Here is a 13,883-nt window from a genome sequence, read left to right as displayed (position 1 = left end):
AAAATCCCTAAATTCCTTGCAATAGCTCGTTGAGAAATGTTCAAAAACTGTTCGACAATTTGCTTACAAAGTGGTGACCCTCACCCCATCCTTGTTTGTGAATTACTTAGCATTTCATGGAAGGTGCTTTTATACCCAATCATGGCACCCAACTGTTCCCAATTAGCCTGCACACCTGTGGGATGTTCCATATAAGTGTTTGATGAGCATTCCTCAACTTTATCAGTATATTTTGCCACCTTTCCCAACTTCTTTGTCACGTGATGCTGGCATCAAATTCTAAAGTTAATGATAATTTGCCAAAAAAAAAAAAGTTTATCAGTTTGAACATCAAATATGTTGTCTTTGTAGCATATTCAACTGCATATGGGTTGAAAAGGATTTGGAAATCATTGTATTCCGTTTATATTTACATCCAACACAATTTCCCAACTCATATAGAAACGAGGTTTGTATTTGCTGTTGTCCAGCATTTTGTTTTTGTTCAATTTGTAGCCAGTTCAGTTTTGGTTTTGTTTTGCATAGCCTTCCCTAAGCTTCAATGCCTTTTCTTAGGGGCACTCACCTTTTGTTTATTTTTGGTTTAAGCATTAGACACCTTTTTACCTGCACCCTGCCTCCCACTGTTTCTGACAGCTACAAAGCAATTAGCTACCGGCTGCCACCAACTGATATGGAAGAGCATTACACGGTTATTCTGCCGAGCTCTAGACAGCACAGACACTCAAAAACAACACATAATTTGCAGGCTATAATTACTGGTTTGTAAAAAATGTTTTGAACCCAAATTGGTAAAATTACATAATTAAAGTTAAAGTACCAATGATTGGCACACACACTAGGTGTGGTGAAATTTATCCTCTGCATTTGACCCATCCCCTTGTTCACCCCCTGGGAGTTGTCGGGAGCAGTTGGCAGCCGCGGTGGCCGCGCCCGGGAATATTTTTGTGTGATTCAACCCTTAATCTCCCACGGCACACCAGACTGTATCTCACGGCACACTAGTGTGCCACGGCACAGTGGTTGAAAAACACTGATCTATATCACACAACCATACACTGAATAAATCATCATGCTAGCTTTCATGAACATTAATAATCTATCTTACATGAAAATCACAGTTGTGGTAGTGAAGAAATAGGGGAAAAAAAGAGCAACTACGGCGTGTCTCAGTTGGGAGAGTGGCCGTACCAGATTCCATCCCTGGCTTCATCCATCCAAGTCACGTTCATTGTGTTTTTGGACAAGACACTTCCTGATGGGTTGTGGTTAGGGCCTTGCATGGCGGCTCCCGCCAACAGGGTGTGAATGTATGGGTGAATGTGGAAATAGTGTCAAAGTGCTTTAAGTACCTTGAAGGTAGAAAAGCACTATACAAGTATTACTTTTGGTGGCCATTTATCTTTTCAGAGCTTTTTATGACATTTTTTTTCTTGGCATACTGCTGCAGGAAAAACATAATAAAGTCCGTAAAATTTACTAAAAAAGTGACGATAATGCAAATCTATAGTTAACGGCCCATTTAAGTGTTCACTACAGTATTTTTGATTAATGATAATGTGAATTTAAAGTATGGCTGACAAATTCAATGGATTAGTGGCAAAGTATGCTTTAAAATACACAACAGCTTGATTTAAGCTAAAACGGTTAGCAATTTTGAGGGGAAAAAAATACATGTATTCAAGTAAAACATTTACAAGTGCTTGTTTGACCTTTTGACAATAAAGTTACTTTGAGCCAACTTAAACGCAAGTAATTTACTGCAAATAATCAAATCCGATTTTGACCATTAATTATTTGACAGCACCCCCAGTACCCCCCACTGACACCCTTGCGGTCGCAGGGGCCTGCTGAATTGATTGATTGATTGATTAAAACTTTTATTAGAAGATTGCACAGTTCAGTACATATTCCGTACAATTGACCACTGAATGGTAACACCCGAATAAGTTGTTCAACTTATTTAAGTCGGGGTCCATGTTAATGAATTCATGGTACAAATATATACTATCCGCATAATACAGTCATCACACAGGTTAATCATCATAGTATATACATTGAATTATTTACATGATTTACAATCCGGGGGGTGGGATGAGGAGCTTTGGTTGAAATCAGTACTTCAGTCATCAACAATTGCATCATCAGAGAAATGGACATTGTAACAGTGGAGGTGTGAGAACATGGTGAGTTCGAATAGCATAAGAACAAGTATATACATTAGAAATACATTTGATTATTTAAGGTTATTTACAATCCGGAGAGATGGGATGTGAATGGAGGAGGGTATTAGTGTTGTAAGCATTTCACCAATCTCGTGCACTTTGCAAATTATACGTCATTTCCATTGTGCACAAGCAATTTGCATATCGCAAGACGAGATTTAAGACGAGATTTTGTGGATGATTTAGTCAGTAACCCTTCATTATTATATTTTATAAATAGTAAACCAAGTTGTGGTAGTAGTTTAGTCAGTAGTGTAGTCGTGGGTGTACACTGTATAGTGGTTAGGGTTAGGGTTGGACTGATTTGAGGGCAATACTCAGTTATATTGTCCCGACTACAAATGAATAGATTCAGTAAGTATTTAATACATTATTTTGACACCAAAACCATTTATTTGCGCCCATTGATTTGCAAAATGTGCACCACATATTATTCAAATATATAGCTGGAAGCAATTTGCAAAAAGATTGCGCATTATACAAATTTGCTAAATACGGTTGCGCATTTTGCAAATTGCTCACATTGGTATTGTGCCTACAACATTAGTAAAGGGTTGAAGTTCCCTGGAGGTGTTGTTTTAGAGCGGTTTTGAAGGAATATAGAGAAGACCTCTGTGTTAAACCACTAACTTGTTCTGGACTGCCATACCAAGATTGCACAACACTGTATGGGGCATTCACTGTTTTTGCAAAAGAAGCAGGGAGATCAAACACACCCAGGCAATTAAAAAACAATTAAAATACAAACACTTCAATACGTTTGCATGACCACACATTATATATGTTCACTGGAAACACAGTAAGCCAACAAACATTAAGACTTACGTTGTATTTTTATAATTGCCACTAAAACAGTGCATGGCGTGACACATTTGAGAAGTCTTCAACGATTCTGCGAATGACCACAAACTGTGAACGCACCACGAACGTACTTCTACAGTAGAAGTTTATTACAACAGCGTGACAAGTTCAAGCGAGCTTTGCAGCTCTCCCGCACAAACGAAACAAGCTAAGCCCCAAAAGTGAAAATAAAAGCTCAGGCGAGTGAATAAAAGGCAAGAGAGAAAGTAAAAGGCGTCATTTGGCTTACAGGGCAAGCACGGCGCAGTTGCGTCGCACAGCTTGGTAACATTTAGCGGCGGGGAAATGCGGAAGTTACCTGGTGACTTTGGACAGCTCGGAGCTTCTGTCAAAATAACACGACGGCGGCGGTATGTTTGAATATTGTGTTGGCTGCAGGGAAAAGTGAGAGCGTCGTTAGGTTTTGTTTCTGGTCCAGAGCGAAAGCAAAACAAGAAGGTTAGCTCGGGAAGTGGGAATCCCCCTCCTACTTCTGTGTGGCTCTTTCGAGCCGCGGCGCGGAAGTGAGCAGCCAGGAGAGGAGGGGCGGGGGGAGCTCGATCCAAAGGTCGACAGGAGCGATACCAGGGGCAGCCGCGACCGGTTCGATACTAGCTTGACAACATTTATCGTTTATTTTCACCTGCTTTAAACGCCTTTATGTGTTGTTTGCATATGATATTGTCGATATTCAAAGGAGAACCAAGGGAATGTTGACCTTTAATCAAACAAATGTAGAAAACTAATATTACAACAAAAATGTGTTGATGATATTGTTACATTGATGTATTAAAACTGGGGGCGAAAATAAAATGAACGAGAACCAATAATAGTTTTTTTTCTTGACTAATAATTGCTGCCCCCCTCTCCTTCGTGGAGGGGGGGCACAAGTTTGGTGGCCACAGATGAAGCGATGGCTGTACAAAGTCGGGAACCGGGGTGGACCGCTCACCTGTGCATCGGTTGGGGACGTCTGCGCTGCTGACCTGTCTCCACTCGGGATGGTCTTCTGCTGGTCCCATGATGGACAGGACTCTCACTATTATGTTAGATCCACTATGGACTGGACTCTCACTATTATGTTAGATCCACTATGGAATTTTAGAGCCACTATGGACTGGACTCTCACTATTATGTTAGATCCACTATGGAATGGACTCTCACAACATTATGTTAGATCCACTATGGATTGGACTCTCACTATTATGTTAGATCCACTATGGAATGGACTCTCACAACATTATGTTAGATCCACTATGGACTGGACTCTCACTATTATGTTAGATCCACTATGGACTGGACTCTCACTATTATGTTAGATCCACTATGGACTGGACTCTCACAACATTATGTTAGATCCACTATGGACTGGACTCTCACAATATTATGTTAGATCCACTATGGACTGGACTCCCACTATTATGTTAGATCCACTATGGACTAGAGTCTCACAATATTATGCTAGATCCACTATGGACTGGACTCTCACAACATTATGTTAGATCCACTATGGACTGGACTCTCACTATTACAGTAAGTTAGATCCACTATGGACTGGACTCTCACAATATTATGTCAGATCTACTATGGACTTGACTCTCACTATTATGTTAGATCCACTATGGACTGACTCTCACAATATTATGTTAAATACACTATGGACTGGACTCTCACAACATTATGTTAGATCCACTATGGACTGGACTCTCACAATATTAGGTTAGATCCACTATGGACTGGGCTCTCACTATTATGTTAGATCCACTATGGAATTTTAGAGCCACTATGGACTGGACTCTCACTATTATGTTAGATCCACTATGGAATGGACTCTCACAACATTATGTTAGATCCACTATGGACTGGACTCTCACTATTATGTTAGATCCACTATGGACTGGACTCTCACTATTATGTTAGATCCACTATGGACTGGACTCTCACAACATTATGTTAGATCCACTATGGACTGGACTCTCACAATATTATGTTAGATCCACTATGGACTGGACTCCCACTATTATGTTAGATCCACTATGGACTAGAGTCTCACAATATTATGCTAGATCCACTATGGACTGGACTCTCACAACATTATGTTAGATCCACTATGGACTGGACTCTCACTATTACAGTAAGTTAGATCCACTATGGACTGGACTCTCACAATATTATGTCAGATCTACTATGGACTTGACTCTCACTATTATGTTAGATCCACTATGGACTGACTCTCACAATATTATGTTAAATACACTATGGACTGGACTCTCACAACATTATGTTAGATCCACTATGGACTGGACTCTCACAATATTAGGTTAGATCCACTATGGACTGGGCTCTCACTATTATGTTAGATCCACAATGGACTGGACTCTCATTATGTTAGATCCACAATGGACTGGACTCTCATTATTATGTTAGATCCACTATGGACTGGACTCTCACTATTATGTTAGATCCACTATGGACTGGACTCTCACAATATTATGTTGGATCCACTATGAACTGGACTGTCACTGTTATGTTAGATCCACTATGGACTGGACTCTCACAATATTAGGTTAGATCCACTATGGACTGGGCTCTCACTATTATGTTAGATCCACAATGGACTGGACTCTCATTATGTTAGATCCACAATGGACTGGACTCTCATTATTATGTTAGATCCACTATGGACTGGACTCTCACTATTATGTTAGATCCACAATGGACTGGCCTTTCATTATTATGTTAGATCCACTATGGACTGGACTCTCACAATATGATGCTAGATCTACTCGACGCCCAGCGTGGTCCCCACATCTGCGGTCCCCTCCAAGGCTTCTCATTGTCCCATTGGGTTGAGTTTTTCCTTGCCCTGATGTGGGATCTGAGCCGAGGATGTTGTTGTGGCTTATGCAGCCGTTTAAAACACTTGTGATTTGGGGCTATATAAATAAACATTGATTGATTGATTGATTGATTGATTGATTGATTGATTGATTGATTGACTGTGTTTACCTATTTAATAAAAAATAAACATTTAATACAATATAATTTCTTTCTATTTTTGTATGTTTATTTTGTTACATTTATGTATTAAATTGTAAACAAAATATATTAGAAGCCAAACATTATTTGAATGAAAAAAAGTGTTTTTATGGTCTTATTTTGTTTTTAATCATACAATTCTAGTTAATAAGGGATCATTTATTTTTGTTGATATTGTTCCATTTATATATGAAAAGTATTGTTGAAATATTTGGGGACAAAATTGATTTGAATGAAAACAAATATTTTGTTATTTACTCATTTTGCTCTGATGACCTTATTTAATCAAACAATGTGATCATATGGGAATAACTTATTTCATTGTTGATATTGTTACATTTATGCATTAAGTCATTTTTTTTATTTTTTATTTGGAGGCTAAAAATATCTGGAGCAGAACCAATGGTAGTTTTTGTTTGTATTGCAGATAGTAATAAAACATATTAAGTTAATTTTTTGTTTTGTATTTTGTTACATCGTCATATGTTGTTACATAAATATGGGTGCATCCAAATCAATTTAAATGTGCTGCAGTAGTTTTTTGTTTTGAAGGGGCACTGCACTTTTTGGGGAATTTTGCTTATCGTTCACAATCATTATGTCATCACATGACGAAGGATGGATATTTTTTTAATGTGCATTCTAACATGAAATAATTGTAAATGAAAATCTGCTTGCAGCGGAGCTAATGGAAGGCCCTCTACTCTGCCCATAAACTCCAATAAATAACTGTGCAAAAATACTCCATTTGCATCTTGTGACTTGAATATTAACCAAAATATTTTGTATTAAAGGCGGGAACGCAGATAAACTATTTATGGCTGAGACGTGATCACTACTGTGTGTACCTACGTTTACAACATCGAGTAGTCGGCTGCTTTCTCACTTCCTTGCCTGAGGAAGTTTATTCTAAATCATATATCTTGCCTCTCACCTAGAAAGTAGATGGCTGAGCACGTACTCCAACAAGTTGGTACACTTTGACAGCCTTTTAGGACCAGGAAATGGGGAGAACGACACAAAGAGACATTTGGTGTGTCAACCTCGTTTCTTCGCAAGGATTATGAGTCATTTTTTATGTGAACATCCCAGCAGTCTGCATTCTAATTACAGCAGACATTGTACAGCAAGTGATGATATATTATGTTCATAAAGTCTGCAATGAGTAATAATCCATCCATCCATTTTTCAACCGCTTGTCTCTCTTGGTGTACCAAGGGTGGCTGGAGCCTATCACAGCTGCATTCGGGTGGAAGGCAGCGTACACCCTGGACAAGTTGTAACCTCATCAATGCACCGTTTACGCTTTAATGATCAAAATACGTAAACAGCAGTGTTGTGCCGGTAGGGCCAGCAAGACTTTCTCTGCTGGCCTAACATAGCCAGAAATCATAATTAAAGATAAAAAAAACAATTTGTTTTTACTTTCTCTAAACATCTAAAGTTATTCATATTCTCTTCCTGTCATATTTTGCTCCTTCCAATGCTGATGTTTTTAGTTTAGAGTTTCTTTCCAATCAGAATTCAGATAGTTTATGTTGCCATGCTGTTCCAAATCTGCCCGGTGCCTTCAGACTCAACAATGCACTGTAAGTGAACAGACACATAGAAGGGATAGACAATTGCGATAGCCAATCAGATCACGAGTTGTTGTCATTAAGGCCTTCTAGCTGGCCTAACGTTGTGATTGGATACACACTTGGGATGCCCAAGTGTGTATCCAATCACAAGTTGAGAACCATACGAGCCATAGAAAGCCACATAAAACTCACCGGTACAATAAACACAAAGATAAAGTGCTTTGTCGTAGTAATTCACTGTGGACAGACAAAGCCAAGCAATGCAGGGTTAGAGAGCGGTGCACGCTCCTGCGGAGGAAATCCATTTTTGGCATGCAATCACATTTTGGCATAACACCGGCATCGAAATTGTGTGCATACCAAATTGTTCAAATATTTTACAAACCCCGTTTCCATATTAGTTGGGAAATTGTGTTTGATGTAAATATAAACGGAATACAATGATTTGCAAAGCCTTTTCAACCCATATTCAGTTGAATATGCTACAAAGACAACATATTTGATGTTCAAACTGATCAACTTTTTTTTTTTTTTGCAAATAATCATCAACTTTAGAATTTGATGCCAGCAACACGTGACAAAGAAGTTGGGAAAGGTGGCAATAAATACTGATAAAGTTGAGGAGTGCTCATCAAACAATTATTTGGAACATCCCTCAGGAGTGCAAGCTAATTAGGAACAGGTGAGTGCCATGATTGGGCATAAAAAAACAGATTCCCAAAAAATTCTCAGTCTTTCACAAAAAAGGATGGGGCGAGGTACACCCCTTTGTCCACAACTGCGTGAGCAAATAGTCAAACAGTTTAAGAACAACGTTTCTCAAAGTGCAATTGGAAGAAATTTAGGGATTTCAACATCTACGGTCCATAATATCATCAAAAGGTTCAGAAAATCTGGAGAAATCACTCCACGTAAGCAGCATGGTCGTAAACCAACATTGAATGACCGTGACCTTCGATCCCTCAGACAGCACTGTATCAAAAACCGACAGGAACTCAAGAACACTTCAGAAAACCACTGTCACTAAATACAGTTTGTCGCTACATCTGTAAGTGCAAGGTAAAGCTCTACTATGCAAAGCAAAAGCCATTTATCAACAACATCCAGAAACGCCGCCGGCTTCTCTGGGCCCGAGATTATCTAAGATGGACTGATGCAAAGTGGAAAAGTGTTCTGTAGTCTGACAAGTCCACATTTCAAATTGTTTTTGGAAATATTCGACATCGTGTCATCCGGACCCAAGGGGAAGTGAACCATCCAGACTGTTATTGACACAAAGTTCGAAAGCCAGCATCTGTCACGGTATGGGGGTGCATTAGTGCCCAAGACATGGGTAACTTACACATCTGTGAAGGCACCATTAATGCTGAAAGGTACATACAGGTTTTGGAACAACATATGCTACCATCAAAACGCTGTCTTTTTCATGGACGCCCCTGCTTATTTCAGCAAGACAATGCCAAGCCACGTTCAGCACGTGTTACAACAGCGTGGCTTCGTAAAAAAAAAAGTGCGGGTACTTTCCTGGCCCGCTTGCAGTACAGACCTGTCTCCCATTGAAAAAGTGTGGCGCATGATGAAGCGTAAAATACGACAGCGGAGACCCTGGACTGTTGAATGACTGAAGCTCTACATAAAACAAGAATGGGAAAGAATTCCACTTTCAAAGCTTCAACAATTAGTTTCCTCAGTTTCCAAACGTTTATTGAGTGTTGTTAAAAGAAAAGGTGATGTAACACAGTGTTGAACATGCCCTTTCCCAACTAATTTGGCACGTGTTGCAGCCATGAAATTCTAAGTTAATTATTATTAGCGGTTTTTATTTGCAAAAAAAAAAAAGAGTTTATGAGTTTGAACATCAAATATCTTGTCTTTGTAGTGCATTCAACTGAATATGGGTTGAAAAGGATTTGCAAATCATTGTATTCCGTTTATATTTACATCTAACACAATTTCCCAACTCATATGGAAACGGGGTTTGTATTTCTTTATTTTTTAATGTTTTTTTTTTTTTACACAATTCTTTTCATTTTGACAGTACCACCTACAATATGTTTTTATTGCTGAAGTGGGTTTATTGAATGTTAAATGCGCCGAAAAATAGACCCTTTTGTATACTGTTGAGGGGGTCTACTACGCAGTAGCGTGCAGAAGTCGGACATCACTGAAGGCTTAGGTGAGAAAAGCACAGCCCGCCACTGGTAAACATTAAATGTTATTATAAACGAGTCTGTTACTACATTACATATAAACTTACATCATGTACATAAAACCTTAATGGAGGTGTTAGGATGTTATTTAAGGGCTTTATGGGCAGAATTGAGCGGCTCCCTATAGGCTCCATTGTTAGCAGACTTTTAATGTTTATTTAATATTTAGAACGCGAACAAAAGAAATCATCCGTCATCATGTATGTCATAATGATTGAGAACAATAAGCAAAATTCCAAAAAAAAAACAGTTCCTCTTTAAATTAAATATAATTCTGACAAAGATCAATTAAAGACTCACAAATACAATAAACAGCTGCTAAATCATTTTTGTTATGTGGGGGAGAAAGGTTTTAGCATTTTTTAAAACACAATAGCACATTTGCGGGATTGCTGGTTTATTCACTTTTCAAAAATATTGTATTTTGAAAATGTTGGCATAATCAAAATGTTTTTTGATTAACTTTATGGGGCCAACATATACCTTATTATGTATTGTATTCATTATATTTTAAAGGCAAACTCACACATTGTTTTGAAATCTTAAAATGTCCATCCATCCACTTCCCACCACATGCCCCTTTCACGGTTGCGATAAGGATGACAGAGTGGGAGAGCCTATCCCTGCTGCACTCGAGCGGAAGGCGGCGTACACCCTGGACAAGTCGCCACCTCATCTTAGGGCCAACACAGATAGACAACATTCACACCCACACACTCACTGCATATATCAGCAACCTATTATTTCAAACAGGCAAATTCCCAAATAAAATGAAAATAGCAATATTCGTACCGATTTATAAGACTGGAGACAAACACCAGTTTACAAACTACAGACCTGTTTCTCTACTACTACACGTTCCTAAAATCATTGAAAAACTGTTTAACAACAGATTATACAAATTCATAAACAAAAACTAAACACTCACAGACAACCAATACGGATACGGAGCCAACATCTCAACGTCAATGGCATCCATCAAAATAACGGAAGAGATCACAAATGCAATAGATAGTAAAAAATGTGCTGCTGCAGTGTTTATGGGTTTAACAAAAGCATTTGACACAATTAATCACAGCATCTTAATAAACAAATTAGAACAGTATGACATCAGAGGGTTGGTCTCAAAGTGAATAAGAAGCTACTTAACCAACAGGAAGCAATACGTAAAATTAGGCGAACACACTTACACAGAGCTAAAAATATCTTGTGGTGTACCTCAGGGATCAATAATCGGACCAAAATTGTTCAGTCTCTATATAAATGACATTTGTAAAGTTACAAAGGACTTAAAGTTTTTATTATTTGCAGATGATAAAACAGCATTTTGCTCAGGAGAGAACACACAGAAGATAATACAAATACAGAAGAAATGAACACATTAAAAAGATGATTTGACAAAAACAGACTCTTTGAATCTCAGTAAGACTAAAATATTGCTATTTGGTAACAGTAGAAGAGAAAGTCAAACACAAATACAGATAAACGGAGTAAATATTGAAAGGGTAAAAGAAAACACATTTTTGGGTGTAGTAATAGATGATAAAATTGATTGGAAATCTCATGTAAAAAATATGCAACATAATGTAGCAAGAAACACGTCAAGAATGAATAAAGCAAACCATGTTGTAGACAAAAAATCACTTCATATTCTCTACTGCTCACTAGTGTTACCATATCTTCAGTCTTTGTGCAGAAATATGGGGAAACAACTCCAAATGTGCGCTTCATTCACTGTAGGGGTGTGGGGGGAAATCGATTTGAATACGAATCGAATCGAATACATTGTGCAATTCAGAATAGATTTTTTTTTTTTTTAATCAATCCAACAAACCACTACACAGCAATACCATAACAATGCAATCCAATTCCAAAACAAACCTGACCCAGCAACACTCAGAACTGCAATAAACAGAAAAATTGAGAGGAGACACAAACACGACACAGAACAAACCAAAAGTACTGAAACAAAAATGAATATTATCAACAACAGTATCAATATTAGTTATAATTTCAGCATAGCAGTGATTAAAAATCCCTCATTAACATTATCATTAGACATTCATAAAAATAATAAAAAAGAACAATAGTATCACAGTGGCTTACACTTGCATCGCATCTCATAAGCTTGACAACACACTGTGTCCAATATTTTCACAAAGATAAAATAAGTCATATTTTTGGTTCGTTTAATAGTTAAAACAAATTTACATTATTGCAATCAGTTGAAAAAACATTGTCCTTTACAATTATAAAATATATATATATTTAAAGCTATTTTGCTTGCATGTCAGCAGACTGGGGTAGATCCTACTGAAATCATATGTATTGAATGAATACATAATCGTTTTAAAATGGAAAAATATCGTTTTTGAATCGAGAATTGAATCGAAAAAAATCGATACATTATCGAATCGCGACCCCAAGAATCGATATTGAATCGAATCGTAGGACACCCAAAGATTCACAGTCCTAATTCACTGTGTTCCAAAAAAGATCAATTAGATTAATACCTCATGTAGGATGTAGAGAACATACAAACCCTTTGTTTATTAAATCACAGTTATTGAAATTCAACAATTTGGTGCATTTGCAAACAGCTAAAATGATGTATAAAGCAAACTACAATCTGCTACCCAAGAATGTACAACAATTCTTCTCAATAAAAGAGGAAAAATATAACCTCAGAGGAAAATTTAATATAAAATGTATGCTCGTACAAAACAAAAGACCTTAAGTATATCAATATGTGGAATTAAATTATGAAACGGATTAACCAAAGAAATCAAAGAGCACCAATATGATTCAGTTTAAGAGACTGTACACAGAACAAGATTTATGATGAACATCTTGAACCCTTTTCCCCCTTTTTTATTGAGGCAAAGATGATTTATGTATTTAATATTTATTTGCTTACTATGGTATTTTATATATATATATTATGTGTTCACTGTTCTGTTACAGAGAACAAGGACATTGGATAAAATTGCTATGGTATGAAAAGGGGTAGGATTAAGAAAAGTGCGGCTTCTTCCTACTCCTTTTTGGACGTGCTGTAATAAAACAACTGAAATTCCATCCATCCATCCATTTCCTACCGCTTATTCCCTTTGGGGTCGCGGGGGCGCTGGTACCTATCTCAGCTACAATCGGGCAGAAGGCGGGATACACCCAGGACAAGTCGCTACCTCATCGCAGGGCCAACACTGATAGACGGACAACATTCACACACTAGGACCAATTTAGTGTTGCCAATCAACCTATCCCCAGGTGCATGTCTTTGGAAGTGGGAGGAAGCCGGAGTACTCGGAGGAAACCCACGCAGTCACAGGGAGGACATGCAAACTCCACACAGAAAAATCCTGAGGTCGGGATTGAACCTCAGACTACTCAGGACCTTCGTATTGTGAGGCAGACACACTAACCCCTCTTCCACCGTGAAGCCCCACAGCTGGAATTGTGTGATGCATTACATTGTATCGTATGCATGTTTCAAATAAACTGAAATTGAACTGAACTGAACACACTAGGGCCAATTTAGTGTTGCCAATCAACCTATCTCCAGATGCATAACGTTGGAGGTACAAGTATTGGTATTGGCAATACTTCATCTGTATCAACTTAATATCGCATCGATAGATACATTTCCTGTATCGGCGAAGCCGGTGGAGCCTTCAACACAACTAGATGACACATCCACCACCACCACACGCGTCGCTGAGCTCTTTCTATGTTATTATACAAAAGAAGTCTATCTGTACATGTTTGTACTTTTTGAGTACACTCAGAAAACAATGTATGTGCGCCAAGATAGACGATCTTTGGTGTTCGATTTAATTTTCACTTCCTCCCGTCTGCGTCTTCTCGTTTCTGCAAGAAACGAAAGTTGTAGTGTTATAAATACCACATAGTTCCACTGCAATACAGTTATTTGTGACTCACACATGAATACTTTTATTTACTAAATACATCAACGAGTAACAATCTTT

At 38.0% G+C, this 13,883-nt stretch overlaps 1 protein-coding gene across 3 annotated transcripts in view; it reads right to left on the bottom strand.

Moving 5' to 3' along the window:
* The window catches only part of LOC133553389 (interferon regulatory factor 2-like), a 36,613-nt gene extending 33,011 nt beyond the window's left edge, over positions 1 to 3,602 (bottom strand). For 2 of the 3 annotated variants that reach the window (XM_061901526.1, XM_061901523.1), the window contains exon 1: positions 3,385 to 3,602. The gene's annotated coding sequence lies outside the window, so the exon portion shown is untranslated. The remainder of the gene's footprint in view (positions 1 to 3,384) is intronic. The other variant, XM_061901528.1, reaches the window with a different exon arrangement.
* Positions 3,603 to 13,883: the final 10,281 nt, after the last annotated feature.

Source organism: Nerophis ophidion, linkage group LG05, assembly GCF_033978795.1.
Source record: "Nerophis ophidion isolate RoL-2023_Sa linkage group LG05, RoL_Noph_v1.0, whole genome shotgun sequence".
Taxonomy (NCBI): domain Eukaryota; kingdom Metazoa; phylum Chordata; class Actinopteri; order Syngnathiformes; family Syngnathidae; genus Nerophis; species Nerophis ophidion.
The sequence above is the reverse complement of the archived record's forward strand: the minus strand, read 5'-3'. Positions and strand labels throughout refer to the sequence as shown.